The sequence below is a fragment of the Gymnoscopelus microlampas genome, assembly GCF_963454915.1.
Source record: "Gymnoscopelus microlampas genome assembly, contig: SCAFFOLD_79, whole genome shotgun sequence".
In the NCBI taxonomy this organism is placed as follows: Eukaryota; Metazoa; Chordata; class Actinopteri; order Myctophiformes; family Myctophidae; genus Gymnoscopelus; species Gymnoscopelus microlampas.
Genome location: NW_028155863.1, coordinates 38143 through 59686, shown reverse-complemented (window position 1 = coordinate 59686; position 21544 = coordinate 38143). Strand labels below are relative to the sequence as shown.

General features: G+C 42.1%; 1 protein-coding gene across 1 annotated transcript in view; it reads left to right on the top strand.

The window, feature by feature from the left end:
• The window catches only part of LOC311041199 (protein diaphanous homolog 2-like), a gene marked incomplete at its 3' end in the record, with an annotated part of 142958 nt that overhangs the window by 84084 nt on the left and 37330 nt on the right, over positions 1 to 21544 (top strand). The gene's annotated exons all lie outside the window — the stretch shown is intronic.

Below are 21544 nucleotides of genomic sequence, written 5' to 3'. Positions count from 1 at the left end.
GTGTGTGTGTGTGTGTGTGTGTGTGTGTGTGTGTGTGTGTGTGTGTGTGTGTGTGTGCGCGCGTGTGTACGCGCAAAGTCACAAACATAACTTGTGTCTCTCCTTGGATGTGCAACATTGTGTTCTTTTAACCATGGCCGGCCCTGGCTTTTTCAATAGCCCAAGGCAAGATGTGTATATGGTGCCCCCAGCGTCACCCCTCCCCATGCGTGGGTCGGTGCTCCACTTGACGCATGTGCATGCCATCCTTCCATTAATGCCTGATTTATACTAGATATATTACTAGATAATAGCCGATTTACAAGCTCATAACACATAGCAGCGCGACACAAAAGATACACAAAAACAACAAATACCAACCAACTAGAAAAAGTGCTTCTCGGAGCACAGGTCTCCGCCAGGTCAGGTACGTTATTGTGGCCTTCTGGTGGCGCTATAATAGGCTTATGTGAAAAGGGTGCCATTTGTTCTTAGGTCGTTCACGGCAATCAGACACTGCATTCATGATTTGAGACATTTTGTTCCAAAAATGTGTTTTGATATATTAGACCTGCTGGTGGCACTATAACAGGCCAATGTGAAAAAGGGTGCCATTTCTTCCTCGGCCTAGTGGGAATGTGTTTGTGAAATTTCACGGAAATCGCAAGCTGCGTGCATAGTTTGAGGCTTTTTGTTCAAAACGGACCAATCCTGCAAACTTTGGAAGCAAACCTTAGCCAATGAGGATGGAATATGTGAAATCGGACAGATCCGTGTTGATCACATGACTATAGAGATACTGTGTTTGAGGCAGAGGTTCTGAATTGGCATCCAGGGAGTGTGTGTGCACAGTTTCGCAGCGACCGGGCCAACGGTGCCAGAGATTAGCTGGTAACACATGGACAGGACACACACACGCACGCACGCACGCACGCACGCACGCACGCACGCACGCACGCACGCACGCACGCACGCACGCACGCACGCACGCACGCACGCACGCACGCACGCACGCACGCACGCACGCACGCACGCACGGACGGACGGACGGACGGACGGACGGACGGACAAAACATACTCTCTCGCCATGCCTTTCGGCCTGGCGGAGACAATAATGTAGGCTATACATTGTATTGCTCATGAAACTGAATAGAACCCCCAGATAAAACTAAAACCTTGTTTGAGTCAACCAGTTGTTACTACCCATGCTTTAACATGAGGGAGTCACACCCCATCACTTGCTTTACAAACAGGTTATAACTTAGTCAATTAGCGTACAACATTCTCAAATAACTCAAACATTTTTGGGTCTATCTTACTAGTATAAGTTTAAGCATTACTCACGCATACTATGCCGCATACAGCAGTGGCGTGCACAGACATTTTGAGGGGCAGGTGCTCAAGTAAATTATACTTTTTTTTGTTGACTTGGTCTGCTCTTTTTTCCCTCTACACCTATACCTCTTTGCCAAAAATAGCAGATCTACAAGCTCACAACGCCTCGCGCTGCGAGGCGTTGTGGGCTTGTAGATCTGCTATTTTTGGCCAAAGTTCTCCTCAGAAAAGGGATGCTATTTCGAGTGGTTATGGTAAAAAGAAAAATTCATATCACGTAAAGAATTGGCGGACCCCCTGCAGTAACTCTGAGGACCCCCAAGGGGTCCCGGACCCCCTGTTGAAGACCCCTGCTGTAAACTGAAAAACTTTTTTTTGTGCACGTCCCTGACCACAGCATGCAATGCAGATTGGTCTAGGTAGGATGTCTGAAAACTCAAATCCGATCTGATCAACGTGCACATAGCAGTGTGTGGACACAGTGAGTCCCAAAGATCACATTGGAGAAACAAATTAGATTTGCCTGCCGTCTGAACCAAGCCAGCCTGTCTAGGATGAGCGACGACAAGCTCTCGGCCCGACGAGTCCTCAGCCACTAAGAGAGACCCATAAAAGTGCTCTTTAATTTGTGGAGTCTCCTCCATTGTTATAGTCCTTAAGAATCGCAGATAATTGCTCTGTGCGGCTAACATCAGGTTGACGGTCCTCCATAAGTGCTATTTGTTCTATTTTATCAATAGTTTGATGACCTTTTCAAAGCGAAACTCCAATCCCATGACATTGTGCGTTCTGGAATGTTCTTGTGCGTTTTGTGGTGCAGGTTTGAACAGCGGGCGCATGAAACATGTATACCGTATAGTTACTGTATATACCAGGGGTATTAGGCAACCTTTATTTCTAAGAATTAATTTAAAAAAATCTGTCTGGAGACGCAAAATGTATTATTTGAGCTTTTTCTGGAAATGTCTTTCAATATTACTTTTCTTTATTGTTTGCTAATGTCTCAAAGCAGATCAAGTATACCAGTAAGCTAGCAGTGTAGGTGGTGGAGAGAGCAAACAAATATGTCCAAGCATTAATACATTCTTTATTTGCCTTCAATAATGTATTTCTTCTTTTTTATCTGGTGTGAAGCCGACACTTTTTTTCCCTTTACAATAGGAGAATGTAAGAATAATTTTATGCCTACTACAATAATAAATTATGATTAAAATGTAAAAAATAATAATAATAACAATAATAATAATATATATGTTTAAATGTATTCCTTTTCATACTTCTTTGCCCCAGCAACAGCGAGCCACGGGAGAGGGCCTAAGACCCACATGAGGCGAAATAGCACAAGGTTGCCTATACCCCTGTTACAGTATATACCCATTGTGTATGCTGCTTTGACCAGGGGTCTTCAAGGTTTTTTTCAGGCCAAGGACCCTGATAACTTGCTATAAAAGGATACTATGCTTTCAATAAAGGAAGAAAATAAATAACATGAAGTCGGGGCTTAAGGAATAATAAGCTGATTTACTCGGGCGTATTTGCACAGAGAGAGAGACAAGGTGATAACAGCATTAGTCAGAAAATATTCTCTAGTGGAAATACAAAATGTTCCCCAATATAGCAGACAGTTTATCTTTCGTTAACTCATTAAGACCCGGGACGCATCTGTGTCACTTTTTGATTTGAGCTAAAAAAAAGCATTATTTTACACTTTGGCTATTCAAAAATAGCAGATATACAAGCTCGTAGCATCTGCTATTTTTGAAAAATCAAGAAAATGTGTGCAAATTAATATATTTAATATAATATATATAATATATTTATCCTTGCTTCTGGGGGTACCTGGAACAAAATATTTTGACATGGGGGTCCGCGGCCAAATACATATCATTTTGGGGGTCCTTGACAAGAAGAAGTTTGAGCACCACTGATATAGAAACATACGTGTTTCAGAATACTGTTGGGATTTATAGGAGACATTTGTAGAATCGGCTCCAGGCCTTAATGGGTTAAGTCCACCACGCACAATATAATTTCAACATGAACGGGGGCCGAAGGTTCCTCTTGATGCCAAGGTCGGCAGTACGGGGGCATTGTAGATATTCCTGTAGTCATAACTTTCATGGCAGAGAAAGAGTATAGGCCAGGGAGCAAGGACATACTATATAGCCAGTTGCAGAAATATGCCTTCTGAACAAAGTACATCATGCTTTTTGCAGTTATCCGAAGCCTTGAACTCAATTGGCGGAGTCAATCGAGTCTCCTTACTGAGTCCTCCTCCTACTGACTGATGACGCGGTCATCAAATGATTGTCTTAGGAATGCGACAAAAAAAAGATTGTATATTGATAGGAAATATGTCATTTTTGGGGTGAAAAACGTGTGAGCTTGTGACTAAATAATAACTACATTTGAAGAAAAGTGAATGACTGTAGGCTCACGCAAGGAATCCACACCCACTATTGACGTGACGGTTTTATTTTAAATACAGGTCGTGTAGGCGTGTGTTTTGTAGAAGAAAAGAAATGAACAGCAAACGTAATAAACAAATACTTTCAAATGTGCCAACTCTCTCTGGTTATACAAAAAAAAAAGACACTTATCTACAGTATTTCACCTGTGTAGGCTTCAACGGGAGCAAACAGCAGCAGTAGTGTTAAGAAACACAAAATATGAAAACATGGGTAAAATCTTCCACATCAACTCTGCAGTGAAAATGAACTAAACGTCGTTGCTGATTGGATGTTGTTCAAACGAATGACGAATCACAACGATCACACTGTTTTTTTTGTCCCGCCCCGCACCACAGACCAATCAGAAGCCACGGTTCGATTCCAACCTTATGCCATGTCCCGCCTCCCTTGGAGATAGGAGGCATTCCAGACTGAGAAGCGAAGAGAGAAAAAAAAGTCCGCCGAACGTAGCGAAGCAGGCTGGATCCCAGGCTACTAAAACACACAGTTTGGCCTAATTATCTAAATGAACTCCACCCACTGGTGGAAGATACCACTCCAGGAGGGGTGGACTAAACCAACTGGCATTTTTTGGGGGGTTTGGATGCATTGGAACACAGGTTATTTTTTCCCCCCATTTTCTAGGAAAAGTAACACTTTTGGACATGCAAATGTTCCTTGCCAACAGCGACAATACCCATTGTGTGTGTTTCTTAGACATTATAAACTTATCAGGGATAAAAAAGTGTAGTGTAGTGTAACAGTAGAGAGCTGTGGTATATAGCAGGCAGCTTGTTCCAAGTCTTGAATAGTGTGTCTGAATTAAACCTTTTCTTCCCCCTCTCCTCCTCCGCCTCAGGCGGTGGCTGCAAAAAAAACATAATCTGTACTTAGTCAACCATGCCTGAGGGTACAATAAAATAAAATAAAATGTGCAATAACAAACTCAACAGGCAATTTCACACGAACAAACTTGACTAGAATCACACCTGCTGCAGGCAGCGGTGCATGTTGAACCATGCAGGTTGCCCCCCCCCCCTTTTTTTCCCCCCAATAGCTGAGCAGGGTCCCTGGGCCGGGTTGCCAGATCTGCTTATTATAATTTCCCCGCTCGATTTTATTTGAAAATAGCCGATCTGCAAGCTCACAACGCGTCGCATCGCGACGCGTTGTGAGCTTGTAGATCTGCTATTTTATATTTTGTAGCTGGGTGAAACAGGCACTTAAAACACTTTGTTGAATTGTTCAAAAACATTCAAATTTCTTTTTTTTGTGAATGTATATTTTTCTAAGATGCTCCTTTTAACGCAGATTTTTTTTGTATTTTTTTGGGTTACTTTTTTTTTTATATATTGTTTTCATTATTTTTTAAGAAATGTTTGCGTTCGCTTCCCGCTTTTGCGCGTCTTACTTGTGTATATGTTAAAGTGCTCATGTGGCCCCATAGTCGCTTCTTTTGGGCTGGTTTTCCTAGACCTGGTTGCTTGTTTCTCTCACAGAATCTGGCAACACTGTCCCCGGGTTCTGCGGAGATTGGCTGTCCCCGTTTCATTAGTGCACCTGTACACACAGATTTATTATAGCTCGCAATGTGCAATAATTCTGAGCAGCCCGGACTAATTGCCTGACAGGCCATTTATGCAAAACACATATTTTTCTAAGTGGTTGTATCGCTTAAACTTAGCCTCATTCCATAAATTCCATAACGTATCCTGCACGCACCATAATTTGATGTTAATTTGATTACCATTTGTGATTTACACGTCAATTTGGAACCAAATATTAACAGGTAGGCCTATGTATGTCGGCTGCGTGTGTGCAGTGGTCAGATAGATGGGCGGGCTGCGTGAATGTTCGTGGTTATTTTAATAATCAATCGGATCGATTGTGTTCCGGCTTGGATCAATATTGAACTACAGTAACATGTTTATGTTGATTCAGCTTTTAGCATGATCCTCACAGGTTTAAAAAAGAGAGGTGCCATTCAAATTTGATTAACAATATAAAACTTCAAATAAAAAAAAAATGCAATTGCCTAAATGTAATAACCTAAAACAGGGGTCTTCAACAGGGGGTCCGGGACCCCTAGGGGGTCCTCAGAGTTGCTAGAGGGGGTCCGGTGTGATAGGATCATTGTTTTTTACATTAACCACTTGAACCCTAGCATCCCTATTCTAAGGACAACTTTAGCTGAAAATAGCCGATCTACAAGCTCACAACGCCTCTGCGAGGCGTTGTGAGCTTGTAGATCGGCTATTTTCGGCAAAGAGGGGGGAAAAAGCAGACCAAGTACAGAGTGAAAGTTTACTAAGCATTGACGGTTTAAGTTGTTACATGTCTGAAAATACACATTAAAACGAATCCAACATCTATGAAAAGCTTTAATCTGCAACACAATTTTATGTAATATATACTGGGGGTCCCTGCTTCATCTCTCTCTCAGTTAGGGAGTCCTTGGCCTGAAAAGGTTGAAGACCCCTGACCTAAAATACAAATCTAAAATCCACTATCATTTTAGAGTCAGCACATGTATGGGATTGGCGATTTCTTGTAGGCCTATCTATCGATCATTTTGGCATATTGGAATGTCCAGTGTGTTTTGTGTTCCTTGTTCGGCGACCAGAGATATCCTTCCTGAGGGGGGTATAGCCAATTTCTGAAGTTGGCAAAGTCGAGACACAGTTGAGTGTGCATCTCGGCTATAGGGCGCACACCAGCAGGGGCATCACGGCCATTCACTGTGCGTACGACGCGACACCCTCACTCTCACAGATCCGTGATTTCATACCCCCCACTTTTTTGAAAAAATAAAAAATAAAAATATATTTTTTGATAATAAATCGGTAAAATCAGGCAAAAATAAGAATTAAATAACCTAACCCTAACCCTAAAACCGAAATAAAGTAACCAAAACACGAAAAGAAATAACAAAATCCGCCCAAAAAAAAGATTTCTTTATTTAATACAGAATTTGTTTTTCGCGCTTTTTCAAAAAATAGCAGATCTACAAGCTCATAGCGCGGCACTCGGTGCCGCGCTATGAGCTAGTATATCTGCTATTTTTGAATAGCCAAAGTGTAAAGTCAGGGGCATAGTCCACCGAAAGTCCATCCCCCCCACCTTCTGAGAGCCCATGACGTCCCTGCACACCAGTGTTGATTTTGATAGGACATTTTTATTTGGTATTATAGTCACAGTCTTTTGAATACAATTCCATTTAGTGTTCGACTGTAATGTATTTTGGCGGTGCCTTGATGGCGTCGTAATGGCTGATTTTGGTTGCATGCTGAAAATAGCCGATCTACAAGCTCACAACGCGTCGCAGTGCGACGCGTTGTGAGCTTGTAGATCTGCTATTTTCAGAGAGCAACAACCGAGCGCAAACGAGCATAAAAAGACTTGTATTTTAGTTCTACTGGATATCTTCTCCACTAGTCCCTCACTAACATTGTAGTCTAGTTTTTATTTGTTGACGAAATTGTCATAGTTTTAGTCATCATAGCTTAGTTTTTATTTCGTTTTTATTTTGTTTTCGTCAGTGAAAAAAGGTAGTCGACCAACATTTTTCGTCATAGTTTTAGTCGACGAAATCAACACATGGCGCACACAAAGTATACTTTAAGTTCCCATGTTCTATCCTCATAGCCCACAGGTTGCAAATCGCTGATCTACAGTATCTAACCAGCTAACTTGGGTGGTGCTATGACAGGTAGCCTATAGCTCTCATGACACAATGACTCATAGTTGGCTTGTTAGCTTTATACCTTTGACTGAATCAGTGTCAATAAACTGACACAGTCCTATAGATTAACACTGTTATACATTTGCTATGTTTCTATGGTTTGCTATGAGTCACTAGGCCTCTGCCTGAGACGTGTGACGCACAGAGCTAAGGAGGTGATAGTTATTACGTGTGACATGTGGCTTTAGTGTACACGGCATGTAGATATTGAACCGTGTGCCTTTGATGTCCCCTACTCGCCCGTAACGCCTTTGTTATTAGTAAACGTACGTTTTACATTGCCAAAGCAAGTGTCCAATCACCTATACCAGTGCTTCTCAAACGTTTTCATGTCAAGGACCCCCCGAATTAATATGTATTTGGCCATGGACGGGCATCGGAACATATTTTGTGCCGCCAGGGACCGCCCATGCAAGATTTTTGGTGTTCAAATGTTTCAAAAATATTCAAAATGTTCCCAAAATGTGCCAAAATGTTTTGAAAATAGTAGATCTACTGTACAAGCGCGCCGCGTCTCGTTGTGAGCTCCTATCTGCTATTTTCAAATAACCGACGTATATACAGTATAGGGTTAACGTGGTTAAACTGATTTGGAAACTATATTAACCCATTAAGACCTGGAACGCATCTGTGTCACTTTTGATTTAAGCTAAAAAAGCATTATTTCACACCTTGGCTATTCAAAAATCGTGAAAATGTGTGCAAATCTTTGAATATAATTGTTTTAAAGTGAACATTTTTAACTCTATTCTTTGCCTCTTGGGGTCCCTGGAACAAAATATTTTTGAGACGGGGGTCCACATACATTTTGGGGGTCCTTGACATGAAAAAGTTTGAGCACCACTGATATACTGTAGAAACAGTATAGAAATAGTTTTTTTCAGAAAACTGTTGGGATTTAGAAGACATTTTGTAGAATCGAAACCTCAGGTCTTAATGGGTTAACTAATTTAGAGTCCCCGGACCCCACTTTGAGAACCATTTACCTATATACCACCCCATGCTTAGGGGAGAGCCCTGCGTTTAATGGTATATTATGTGATTGTCAAGGTTTCTATTGAGCTGCCGGGCGTCCGTGTTGAGCATTACAATTCACTCCGGGATATATAGGTCTGAAATTGGGTGAATCCAAGTCTCATTTCAGTGTATTGTCTCTTTCTCCAGAGGTCAGGCAAGAGCAGCATAACGCCGACTCACCCTCACTATGGATAATGCTAGCGTGGGCAGTGGTGTAAAGTAACTAAGTACATTTACTCAAGTACATACTGTATGCTTGAGGTATTTTTTGCTTTATGGAGAATTTCCAATTTTCAATACTTTTTACTTCTACTTCGCTACATGTCAGAGGAAAATATTGCACTTTTTACTCCACCACAATTATTTGAAAACTTTAGTTACTAGTACTTTGTAGATTTTGATTGTTGTTACAAAATGTACTTTAACCACTTCAACCCTATATAAATACTGTACTTTGGCTATTTGAAAATAGCCAAACTACAAGCTCACAACGCGTCGCTTTGCGACGCGTTGTGAGCTTGCAGATCTGCTATTTTCAAAATATTTTTAATACATTATTGAACATTATTGTGAAATGGAACATCCTGCATAATGGGTACTTTTACTTTTGGTGCTTTAAGTACATTTTGATACCAATACTTTTTGTACTTTTACCGAAGTCAATTTTGAATACCGAAATTTCACTCGTAACGGAGTATTTCCACATTGCGGTATTGATACTTGTACATAAATTGAGTACTTTTTTTCCCACCACTGAGCCGTGCGACTTCAAACAGGTGGCGCAGACAGGAGCTCTCGTTTCATCTCCCAGCAGCTCTATCCAAATGGAGAGTGAAGATAGAGATAGCACAGCGGGAGCACCTCCTACGTCAACCTCTGAAAGCTACCATGATGCTACCTTTATGCTGCCTTTAAGTGTAGACACTCACAGGAACTTACAGCACTTCTCCCATCGCATATCAGCTCTGATAAAGGCATTTCTCTGACAGACAGACAGACAGACAGACTGTGTGTGTGTGTGTGTGTGTGTGTGTGTGTGTGTGTGTGTGTGTGTGTGTGTGTGTGTGTGTGTGTGTGTGTGTGTGTGTGTGTGTGTGTGTGTGTGTGTGTGTGTGTGTGTGTGTGTGTGTGCGCGCTTCACATACCAAGCTAAAACAACCTTACTGGGTTTAAGAATGTGCAATTCTTCGTCATACAATACATCACGTGACAGATTTCCTTTAACCCATTAAGACCTGGACGCATCTGTGTGTGTCATTTTTTTAATTTGAGCTAAAAAGCATTATTTTACACTTTGGCTATTCAAAAATAGCAGATATAAGAGCTCGTAGCTATGAGCTTGTATATCTGCTATTTTTTTTTTAAACGTGAAAATGTGTGCAAATCTTTGAATATATATCGTTTTAAAGCGAACATTTTTTTAACTCAAATCTTTGCTTCTGTGGGTCCCTGGAACTAAATATTTTGAGATGGCGGTCCGCGGCAAAATTCATATAGTTTTGGGGGTCCTTGTCACCTACAGTATGAAGAAATAGGGATGCCAGGTTCAAAGAGGTTAAGAGGACGAGACTCCGGTTTTAAAAACGTTGTTCTGCGTATGACTTGACATTTTCTGCATGGCGCAGAAATCTGTGTGTGTGCACGAGTCTTAAGTGAAGCGGAAGTTCTGTGTGTTGACTTGTAAAGGATGCATCTTGAATCCATCCGCTGTGCTGTGCTTTACCAAAATGACACTCAAATACCTATAAGTACATTCTACACCATAATTCCCCTAAAAAGATCAGCATGCACAGTTGAGTATAGTCTTGTGTCATTTAGGTAAGCATAGAATCTCCTTAAAGGATAAAGCGTGCTGGCTCTGTCACTTTAGTTTCATTTTATATATACAGTATATACTGTAAATCATTGATTCTCATGGTAGGGTTCCAGGGGGTCGCCATGGAGAAAAAAATAGTTAAAATATCGTCACAATCATTTATTCACTTAAACCATTATTTTATACTTTGGCTATTCAAAAATAGCAGATATACATGCTCATAGCGCGTCACTTCGTGCCGCGCTATGAGCTTGTAGATCTGCTATTTTTGAAAAATCATGAACGTTTTCAACTCAAATCTTTGCTTCTGGATGTCCCTGGCACAAAATATTTTTTTGAGATGGGGTGTCCGCAGCCTTAACTCTTTAACTGCCAGAGTGCATACATTAAAAAAACTCACCCACTGCCAGCGATTTCTCGAATTTCTTACCATTTCAAGTAGTCACAGAATATTTATCTCCAGTATGATCGATCCCCTGACAAGCACTTGGAATGTAGGAGTTGAGGCATTACATTTAGTTTGACTCGGTTGTCGGTTCCCCAGATAAATATTGTGAAAATAGCCGATCCACAAACGCCCCGCAACACGAGGCGTTGTGAGCTTGTAGATCTGTAATTTTCACAACTTTTGATGCAGTAATGGTCTTATTTTTTTTTTATGTATTAAAAAGGTCTTAAAAGTCATTAAATTGTCACTTCACTGTCACCTGGGGACCCCCGCACCCCCCAAAAAAAAAAACATTGTGTGGGGGGATCACAGGTTGAGAACCACTGAGCTAACACAGCTAACACAGAACAAAGCCAGATTTGCTCGGCCTCCCCCTGGGTACATGACGAGGAGCGCGTTAAACATTTATTCGAGGTGTCTCTGCTCCTCTTCGTCCTTCAGCCTCTCTCCCTCCCCATCAGTCCCTCCCTCCCGGCGGCACCGCCGCCGCGCCCCGCCCCGGAATCCACCGCGCCGTCAGAACGATATGGCACACGCTTGTCCGGAGGAAGAACGCACTGATGCTCTCTCAGTCTTCACAAGCCATTAGCCCATTAAGACCTGGAACTGTGTCATTTTTAGATGTGAGCTAAAAAGCATTATTTAACACTTTGGGCTATTCAAAAATAGCAGATATACGTGCCGCGCTACAAGCTTGTAGATCTGCTATTTTTGAAAAATCTTGAAAATGTGTGCAAATATTTGAATATATATATTTTTAAAGCGATAATTTTTAACTCAAATCTTTACTTCTGGGGGGTCCCTGGAACAAAATATTTTGATGGGGGTCCGCGGCCAAATACATATCATTTTGGGGGTCCTTGACACAAAGATTTATCTTCTAACTGCTCCTTTTCATTTATGGAATATGTAAAAAATATATATATATATATATATATATGAATGTGAACATGTAAACCATAATTAAAATAAAATGAAAAAAATGAAATGAATGAATGAAATATTGAGCACCACTGATATAGAAACATACGTTTTTTTCAGAAAACTGTTGAGATTTATAGGAGACGTGTAGAATCGGCTTCAGGTCTCAATGGGTTAGCATGAATAGTGAAGGTCCCCTTGTCTTGGCTGTTCGTTTTCGTTTCTCTCTCTCCCCGCGTGTCTCTTCTCTTGTCAAACAGCCACCGTTTCCAAAACCCCCCGACTTTTTCTCATCGCCCTCTGATCAAAGTGCCACGACGGGCGTAAGACACGACACGTCGCTCCCACAAGGATTCCCGCCGTTGCGTATATTGCTAAGAGAGAGGCATCCACCGCGCCGCGAAAAATAAATTATTCTCTCAAGCAAATAGCTGCGCATGAATATTTTATCACTGATTTAACCCACTCGATCCGGAGAACGCATTTCTCTGTCGTTTTAGATGTCTTTGGCTATTCAAAAATAGCAGATCTACAAGCTCATAGCTCAGCCCACTATAAGCTTGTAGATCTGCTATTTTTCTTCTTAATCGTGAAAATGTGTGCAAATCTTTAAATATATATATATTTTTTTTTAAGCGAACATTTGTCAAATATTTAGTTCCAGGGACCCCCCAGAAGCAAAGATTTGAGTTACAAATGTCTGCTTTAAAAATATATATATTCAAAGATTGGCACAAATATTCCACGATTAAAAAAAAAACAAGCTCAGTGCGGCACTCGGTGCCGCACTATGAGCTTGTATATCTGCTATTTTTGAATAGCCAAAGAAATCTAAAATGACAGAGATGCGATCCTGGGCTGAATGGGTTAAACTTCTTTGCTGCTGTGACTATAGGAGGGGAAGGAGTTGTGCAAGGCTGCTGAAGGGATTGTTGTGTTGTGTGTGTGTGTGTGTGTGTGTGTGTGTGTGTGTGTGTGTGTGTGTGTGTGTGTGTGTGTGTGTGTGTGTGTGTGTGTGTGTGTGTGTGTGTGTGTGTGTGTGTGTGTGTGTGTGTGTGTGTGTGTGTGTGTGTGTGCGGGGGTGGGTGGGTGGTTGAAATAGGGTTGAAGAGTTGTATGTATTTATTCACAAACAGTCCATGAATCCATGACTGACCACATTCCTCAGTTATGTATTTATTTCCGCGCACAGTGCTGCTGACAACGGGCTAATGCAGCCGATGCAACCTGCACAACACAACCCATCCGCGTGGTTCTTTTTTTTTGCTCTTTCGTACCCCCTATAAAACCAAAGACATTGAACGGGCTCCAGTGCAGCATAACCAGAGCATCTTTCTCCAACGTTGGCTGCTGAGCAGAGAGACTATACAGGGAGTTTGTCTGCTGGCCGTTGTTTATCAGTGGCGGAAAAAGTACACACATTTTTTTAACTTAAGTAAAAGTATCCAGGGACGTGCACAGATAGACTCTAGGTAGTGCTGGAGCACCTGCCCTTTGCCCTCTTGACCAGAAGTGCCCTTTTTTTTCCAGTTTACAGCAGGGGTCTTCAACAGGGGGTCCGGGACCCCTAGGGGGTCCTCAGAGTTACTACAGGGGGTCCGCCAAATCTTTATGTGATATGATTTTTCTTTTTACCATAACCACTCGAAACCTAGCATCCCTTTTCTGAGGAGAACTTCAGCCAAAAATAGCAGATCTACAAGCTCACAACGCCTCGCGCTGTGAGGCGTTGTGAGCTTGTAGATCTGCTATTTTTGGCAAAGAGCTATAGGTGTAGAGGGGAAAAAAGAGCAGACCAAGTAAACAAAAAAAAAGTATAATTTACTTGAGCACCTGCCCCTCAAAATGTCTGTGCACGCCACTGAAAGTATCAATACTGCAATGTAGAAACACTCTGTTACAAGTGAAAGCCGAGTATTTAAAAATGGACTTGGAGTAAAAGTACAAAAGTATTGGCATCAAAATATACTTAAAGTGCCAAAAGTAAAAGTATTTGTTGTGCAGAATGTCCCATTTCACAAGGCCCATCATATGTTTAAAATGTATATAAAATCGTTGAAAATAGCAGATCTCACAACACGTGAGCTTGTACAAGAACCGCTGGGGTCTACGAAAAAGAATGGGGGCGGGTGTGTTTTGGGGCGAGCCTTCCGGTCACCCTGTAAACAGTATACAGCATTGGTTCTCAAAGTGGGGTCCGGGGACCCCCAGGGGTACTTGAGGGGGTTCCAGGGGGTCCCCAGCTAAATGATGGACAGGAACCAAATGGACCCTTATGGGTCTGTAACTCTGAGAGTGTACAAATGGAACCAAATGGACCCTAACGGGTCCATTTGGTTCCATTTGTACACTCTCAGAGTTAAATTAACATTGGTTTTACAATGTGAATTGGGGTCCCAGAGGTATAAATGCCATTAAATGGGGGTCCGTAGCCCTAATGCATGTCAAACTGAGGGTCCTTCAATTAAAATGGTTGAGAATTGACTGCTAGAACTGTAAAAATCATCTCTTATGGGGGGTCCGTGGCATGAAAAAAGTTTGAGAACCACTGCTGTAAACGGTATACAGTACATAGGGTTGAAGTGGTTAATTGTACTTCACTGTGTTCTTTTGGATGTAAAACGCAGTATACTGTATTTGTTCCAGCATTTGGGTTTGAGTCATTTGACACGGCTACAGTGCTGACCTCACTCCCGTGTTGTATTGCACTGGCGCAACACGTTCACACACAAAGTACCTGCAATATTAAAGAGTTCCTTTGGGATAGATTCCACCCCCTTAAATTGCTTTTACTAAAAAGCTAAGGAGGCTTAATGCATCCGACCGACATGAGGCATTTGAGCAAAATGCATTGACAGACAGTCCTCATTGAGCAGAATGTAACTGATAAGAGAATCCATTAGGTCTGTTTTCTCTCTCTCTCTCTCTCTCTCTCTCTCTCTCTCTCTCTCACACTCTCTCTCTCGCACACACGCATGCACGCACGCACGCACACACCTCTCTCCAATCTCTGTTATTTTTCTGCAGGCCCAATGAAAAGTATTTGATATCAGCACGTGGAGGCTGTGTTCGGGTTAATTTAACCCATGAAGGCCTGAGGTTCCGATTCTACAGATGCCTTCTAAATCATTTTTTTGAAAAAAAAAACGTATGTTACGATGTCAGTGGTTCTCAAACTTTTTCATAATTGTCAAGGACCCCAAAAATGATATGTATTTGGCTGCGGACCCCCATCTCAAAATATTTTGTTCCAGGGACCCCCCAGAAGCAAAGATTTGAGTTAAAAATGTTCGCTTTAAATATATATATTCAAAGATTTGCACACATTTTCACGATTTTTCAAAAGTAGCAGATCTACAAGCTCATAGCGTGGCACTCGGTGCCGCGCTATGAGCTTGTAGATCTGCTATTTTTTGAATAGCCAGAGTGTAAAACAAATAAAAAAATGACACAGATGCGTGCCCGGTCTTATTGGGTTAATGCTGCGACTGTATTCTGAGATCGGGTTGCGAATGAAATGCAATCGCAGGGTAACGTGTAATCCTGACCTGGAGCGCGAGGCGAGTGTATGTTCGTGTGTGCACGACTGCGCGCGTGTGTGTGTGTGTGTGTGTGTGTGTGTGTGTGTGTGTGTGTGTGTGTGTGTGTGTGTGTGTGTGTGTGTGTGTGTGTGTGTGTGTGTGTGTGTGTGTGTGTGTGTGTGTGATGGGATCTTCCCATTAATGAGTTATCAAAGCGCAGCAGATGGGCTGGTGTGAGCGAACAGTCTTCTCTGTTAATTGAGTGACTTTCTAATAAGACCAACAGACCCTGGCCGGCTCAGATGGAGCTAGTTGGAAGACTGAGCATTCCAGGAGATCAGAGTGATTATATTGCTGATCGCGTGTGTGTGTGTGTGTGTGTGTGTGTGTGTGTGTGTGTGTGTGTGTGTGTGTGTGTGTGTGTGTGTGTGTGTGTGTGTGTGTGTGTGTGTGTGTGTGTGTGTGTGTGTGTGTGTGTGTGTGTGTGTGTGTGTGTCCGCGATCCCACTCGCTCCGTTTCCAAAGCACATTAAGTCTTCCCCGAGCTTATACTCAGTGGTGGGGAAAAGTACTCAATTTTGTTTTACTTAATTAAAAGTATAAATACTGCAATGTAGAAACACTCTGTTGCAAAAGTAAAAGTCCGGTACTCAAAATTTAAAAAGTAGAAGTACAATAGTATTGGCATCAAAATGTACTTAAAGCACCAAAAGTAAAACTACTCATTATGCAGAATGTCCTGTCTCACAAATCTGTATACAAATGTATTGAAAATAGCAGATCTACAAGCTCACAATGCGTCGTGATGCAACGCATTGTGAGCTTGCAGTAGATCGGCTATATACTGTATAGCCAAAGTTTAAATAGGGCTGAAGTGGTTAATTTATGTCGCACAAGGCCAGAAGAATGCCTCATACATCTGTACGATACTGTATACCAACTTGCAGTCATTTTGTTTGAATGGCGCACCGAAGTCTGACGTAATTTAGGCATCCTACCTGGGTCACGTTTTTTTTCTCCCCATTCTGAATTCCCATAGACGTGTTTAAGATCGTGTCATATAAAAACTGTGTTCCAAACATAAACAAATGAGCACGGCGGTTTGACTCCTATATATGGATATGAAGCATCAACTGACGGCAAAATTACTTACATTTTCCGCCAGAAACAGACTGTATCAAATATGAGTGACTGACTCATCGTAAAACAATACATAGCCTCCTCCCTGACGATAGCGCCCGGGACAATTTGTACATTTTTGGACCACAATTCGATTCTAAGATTCTAAGATGACCCAATGTTATGTTATTCTCCATAGAGAACATAGTTCCGTGACCCAGGGTATGAACGAGTGACGTCAGGACTTCGGCGCTCCATAGCACAGCTGTCCTAATAGACACGTCCGCTGTTTAAAACACCCCCCCAGTGCTGTGGTGTTTGTAAAATTCATGTGATATAGCAGCAACTCCCTCCGCGCCGAGCACGCCGGTGCAACTGAGCGGTCGTCGGAAATACTCATTCCCCCCCCCCCCCCCCCATTGGAGCTGGCAAACATGTATGCATGGGAGGGAGAGGGGGAGGCCATGCTCGGGGAGCTATATTGTGCTGTGCAGGGTCAGGGAAGAACAGCGAGCACACAGCTCATGAATTATAGAAAGACATGGTCCTGGAAAAAGTCAGCCCTTCGTTTGGTCGATGGGACTCGCGCGGGTTGAGCACAGTGTTCCATTTTCCAGACCAGGCTGGCTAGGGGGTAGAAACCATAAGTCCTCTATACCCCTAACCCACTGGAGGCCATGGGCGGGACGATGAACTACATCTGATGGTCTCTCAGCTCTCTATAACCAGCCTGGAAGAAAGAACATCCTTCACCTGTTAGCTTCCTTTGGTTCATCGCCCCGCTAGCGTGGTTCAGGCCGCTGGAGCACAGCGCAAAAAAATAAACAGTTTTTTTATCACCTCTGCTTCGGATCGCCATACTGTATGTGTTCTATAATGGTAGTTTTACGTATAGACTTAACCCATTTAGACCGGGAAAGTATCTGTGTCGTTTTAAGATTTCTTTGGGCTATTCAAAAATAGCAGATCTACAAGCTCATAGCGCGGCACCGAGTGCCGCGCTATGAGCTTGTAGATCTGCTATTTTTGGAAAAATCTTGAAAATTTGTGCGAACATTTTTAACTCGAATCTTTGCTTTTGGGGATTCTACAAATGTACCCTAAAAATAGACATTTCTTCTTTTTTTTTTTTAAACATATGTTGCTATATTAGCCTGGCATGGCCAGACTAATATCACTGCTTAGATTAGTCTGGAATCTCTGTGTGGAACATGCATTTCCGAGGGGCAAATAAAAAAAAATGCCCCTGGTGATAAACCCGCCCCATATTTGCATACTGGGCTCTGATTGGTCCCTCACAACTTTGGAGGGAGAGAAATGAAATCTCTATTGAGAGGGGCCAGACCTAACCTGCCAAAGGCAGATTCGTCTGGAACCAGGCTATTGCTATATATCAGTGGTGCTCAATCTTTTTCACATGAAGGACCCCCAAAATGATATGTATTTGGCCCCCATCTCAAAATATGTTGTAATGGGGATCCCCAGAAGCAAAGATTTGAGTCAAAAATGTTCCCTTTAAAAATATATATATATTCAAAGATTTGCTGAAATTTTCACGATTTAAAAAAAATAGCCAAAGGAATCTAAAAATGACACAGATTCTTCCCCGGTCTTAAAGGGTTAACTAAGGCACTTGTGGTGGTGTAGGAGTAAAGTACCCGTCCACATGCTGCAGAGTCTAGGGGTTCGAATCCACCACGGTGCATCCGCCTCCTGAGTGTTTTTATGCAAACACGATTGGCTGTGCTCGTGGGAGGGAAGGCAATGCACAGAAATGTGTGGGGAGGATTCATTGCCATAGTGACTATTTTAATTGGGAGAGGAAAGGGGTAAAGAAAATAATTGGGTGCTCCAAATAAAAACAAAGGTAAAGGCTTAGCTATATCACACCTGTTTTTATCACAGCTGTTTTTGTCTTTCTCCAGAAGGGTTGTCGTACTCAGGGAGACAGCAGTTCACATTTATAGCTTGATTTGAATATATCCATATCAACAACCATGTCATACTAGTACATCTTTGTAATTCAACATTTCAATCTTCTTTACCTTACCACAGGGGTCTTCAACAGGGGGTCCGGGACCGGGTCCTCAGAGTTACTACAGGGGGTCCGCCAAATCTTTGTGTGATATGGTTATTTTTTTTACATTAACCACTTGAACCCTAGCTTCCCTTTTCTGAGGAGAACTTTAGCCAAAAAATAGCCGATCTACAAGCTCACAACGCCTCACGCTGCGAGGCTGGTGTGAGCTTGTAGATCTGCTATTTTTGGCAAAGAGGTGTTTGGTGAAGAGGGAAAAAAGAGCAGACCAAAGTAAACAAAAAAAGTTGAATCTGAAACACAATTTTATACAATATATAGGGGGTCCCTGCTTCATCCCTCTCTCAGCTAGGGGGTCCTTGGCCTGAAAACGTTGAAGACCCCTGCCTTACCATATCATATATCGTATAATCTTTATTGACCTTTGTCCATACCGGCGTGTATCTCTGTGTCCCGACCCCTATACTGCAGTAATGTTTTATTACCAAAGGTTTTTGTGTCTTTACTTAGAAAGGTTTAATGTTTATCCCTCCCATAATCGGCTGTCTTAGTGACTTTGGATTATTTAGTTTGTCAACACAATGATCCTCTCTAATTTGCCTTAGCGCATATCGATTGCCAGCCATCACTAAACACCAAACAAATTGCCTCTCAGTCTTTGCCTGTTAATGGCCCTTTTCGTTCCTTCGTCCCCCCCCTATCCAGATGCTTCTCCTCTTCTTGAATCACATGCGCGAACCCTGGCATATTCGGGGCAACGTCATAATAGGTGAACGGTCGGTCATATGTTGCAGACGCTTTTTGTAGTAAGTGAGCATTGCCGAGTCATGAGGCCTAATAGGGCAGGAGCCTAGCTCCTGTTCCCTTAGTAGTGTAAGGCAATGACGCTAGTATGTCGCAGGGTATTAACCCATTGAGACCTGGAACGCATCTGTGTCACTTATTGATTTGAGCTAAAAAAAAAAAGAGCATTATTTCACACTTTGGGCTATTCAAAAATAGCAGATATACAAGCTCGTAGCGCGGCACTCGGTGCCGCGCTACGAGCTTGCAGATCTGCTATTTTTGAAAAATCGAAGAAATGTGTGCAAATCTTTGAATATGTATATTTTTTTAAGCGAACATTTGTAACTCCGATTTTTGCTTCTGGGGGGTCCCTGGAACAAAACATTTTGAGATGGTGGTCGGCGGCCAAATACATGTCATTTTGTGGGTCCTTGACATGAAAAAGTTTGAGCACCACTGATATAGAAACACACGTTTTTCTGAAAACTGTTGGGATTTAGAAGACATTTTGTAGGAATCGGCTTCAGGTCTGGCTTGACCCCAATCCAACCCTTGATGCTGAGTGCCAAGCAGGGAGGCACTAGGTCCAAAATGTCAGAGTATCGGGAATCGAACCCCGACCTCCCAGCCTCAGGGCGTACACTATAACCACATAGGCCTCTGAGCTGGTGAGAGCTTGTAGACTGGCTATGTTTGGCAAAGACATTTGGTGTAGAGGGAAAAAAGGAGAGGGCCAACGACGGTGAAGAAACTAAACAGACCAAAGTAATACTCGGCAAGACTTAATAGTACAGGTGATTGGTTCAGCTGCCAAACGGAGCTATAGTAATTGAAGTCCTCTAATTTATGGAATTTACGTGGCATCTAAAAGTGTTTGGGGTTTTGTTGTGTGTTTTGCAGTGACATGCCATGCTTTGATCCAAGCCTTTTGGTCACTAAATGATTCCTCAACCCCCCCACCCCTTTGAACCCATGTTAGAGCAGATCTGGTTCAGCAGCGGCAGCAGGTGCATGTCGATGATGAGCTGTTGTTAACTCAACTCTTTCATCAGTCAGGCATGATTGTTTTTTTATTTATTTTATTTGTTTTCACTCATTAGAAATAAATAAATCCAATCTACATAGTAATTTTTATGTTTTTAATTTTAAGAAAAAGAGGGGGAAAAAAGATGAGAAAGCTCTCACAGTCTCAACAATTAAGCCAGCTCCCTCTCAGAACGCATTGTTTCTTTGACTAAAGCAATATGCTTCACTGTGTGTGGAACAACAGATGATGTTTGATTAAAGAAAGAGAAGCAGAAAAAGAAGCACTGCTTTCTTTGGCCTGCCTTAACCCGTTAAGACCGGGAAGGCATCTGTGTGTCATTTTTAGATTTCTTTGGCTATTCAAACAATAGCAGATCTACAAGCTCATAGCGCGGCACCGAGTGCCGCGCTATGAGCTTGTAGATCTGCTATTTTCGAAAATTGATGCAAATCTTTGAATATATATATTTTTTAAAGTGAACATTTTTAACTCAAATCTTTGCTTCTGGGGGGTCCCTGGAAGAGCATATTTTAAGATGGGGGGTCCGCGGCCAAAAACATATAGTTTTGGGGGTCCTTGACATGAAAAAAGTTTGAGAACCACAGATATTATAGCAACATATAGGTTTTTTTTCAAAAGAACTGTCAAGACATTTGTAGAATCCCCAGAAGCAAAGATTTGCATAAAATGTTCAAGATTTTTAATAGCCCAAAGAAATCTTAAAATGACACACAAAGCTGCGTTTCCCGGTCTTAAAGAGTTAAATGACACTGCTGTATTGTGCTTTGATCTTGGAGTAGAATCCACCTGTGTTTAAGGGCACATGGATTTTTCTTTTTCCTTTTTTTTCTCTTCTCCGTCAGCCCTATTGTCAAACAACCTTGTTGGTTGTTTTTCTATATCCTTGAGGGCAACCTATTTTATTGTCCTCTCTCCACTCTGGACGAGTTTGAAATCCCCCCCCTCCCCCCCCCCACCCCTCCTCCGCTGCTGCAAAGATTCCTTCGGAATACCCCCGTCCCTCGAGGATTGTTTATCTCTTGTAAAAACCCTCCTCCAACATAACAGCGCCGCCAAGAAAACAGGGACCAAGATAATAATCAGACGCATGCCAAAGGCAATGGAGTATGTCAAAGAAGAAAATGCAAAGGAAGGAAGCCTTAAAAAAAATGTTATTATTCTATGGGAACACTGACTAACATATGTGTTGCCATGGTAATTAACGCAAGTGGGTGTATGTTTGATCGGTGGCTGAGATAATTAATGTTGCGTAATTATGTTTACCGTCAGAATCGCTTGTGTGTTTTTAAAGAAAGTTTTTTTTTGCCTGCAGGCAGTGGTGTAA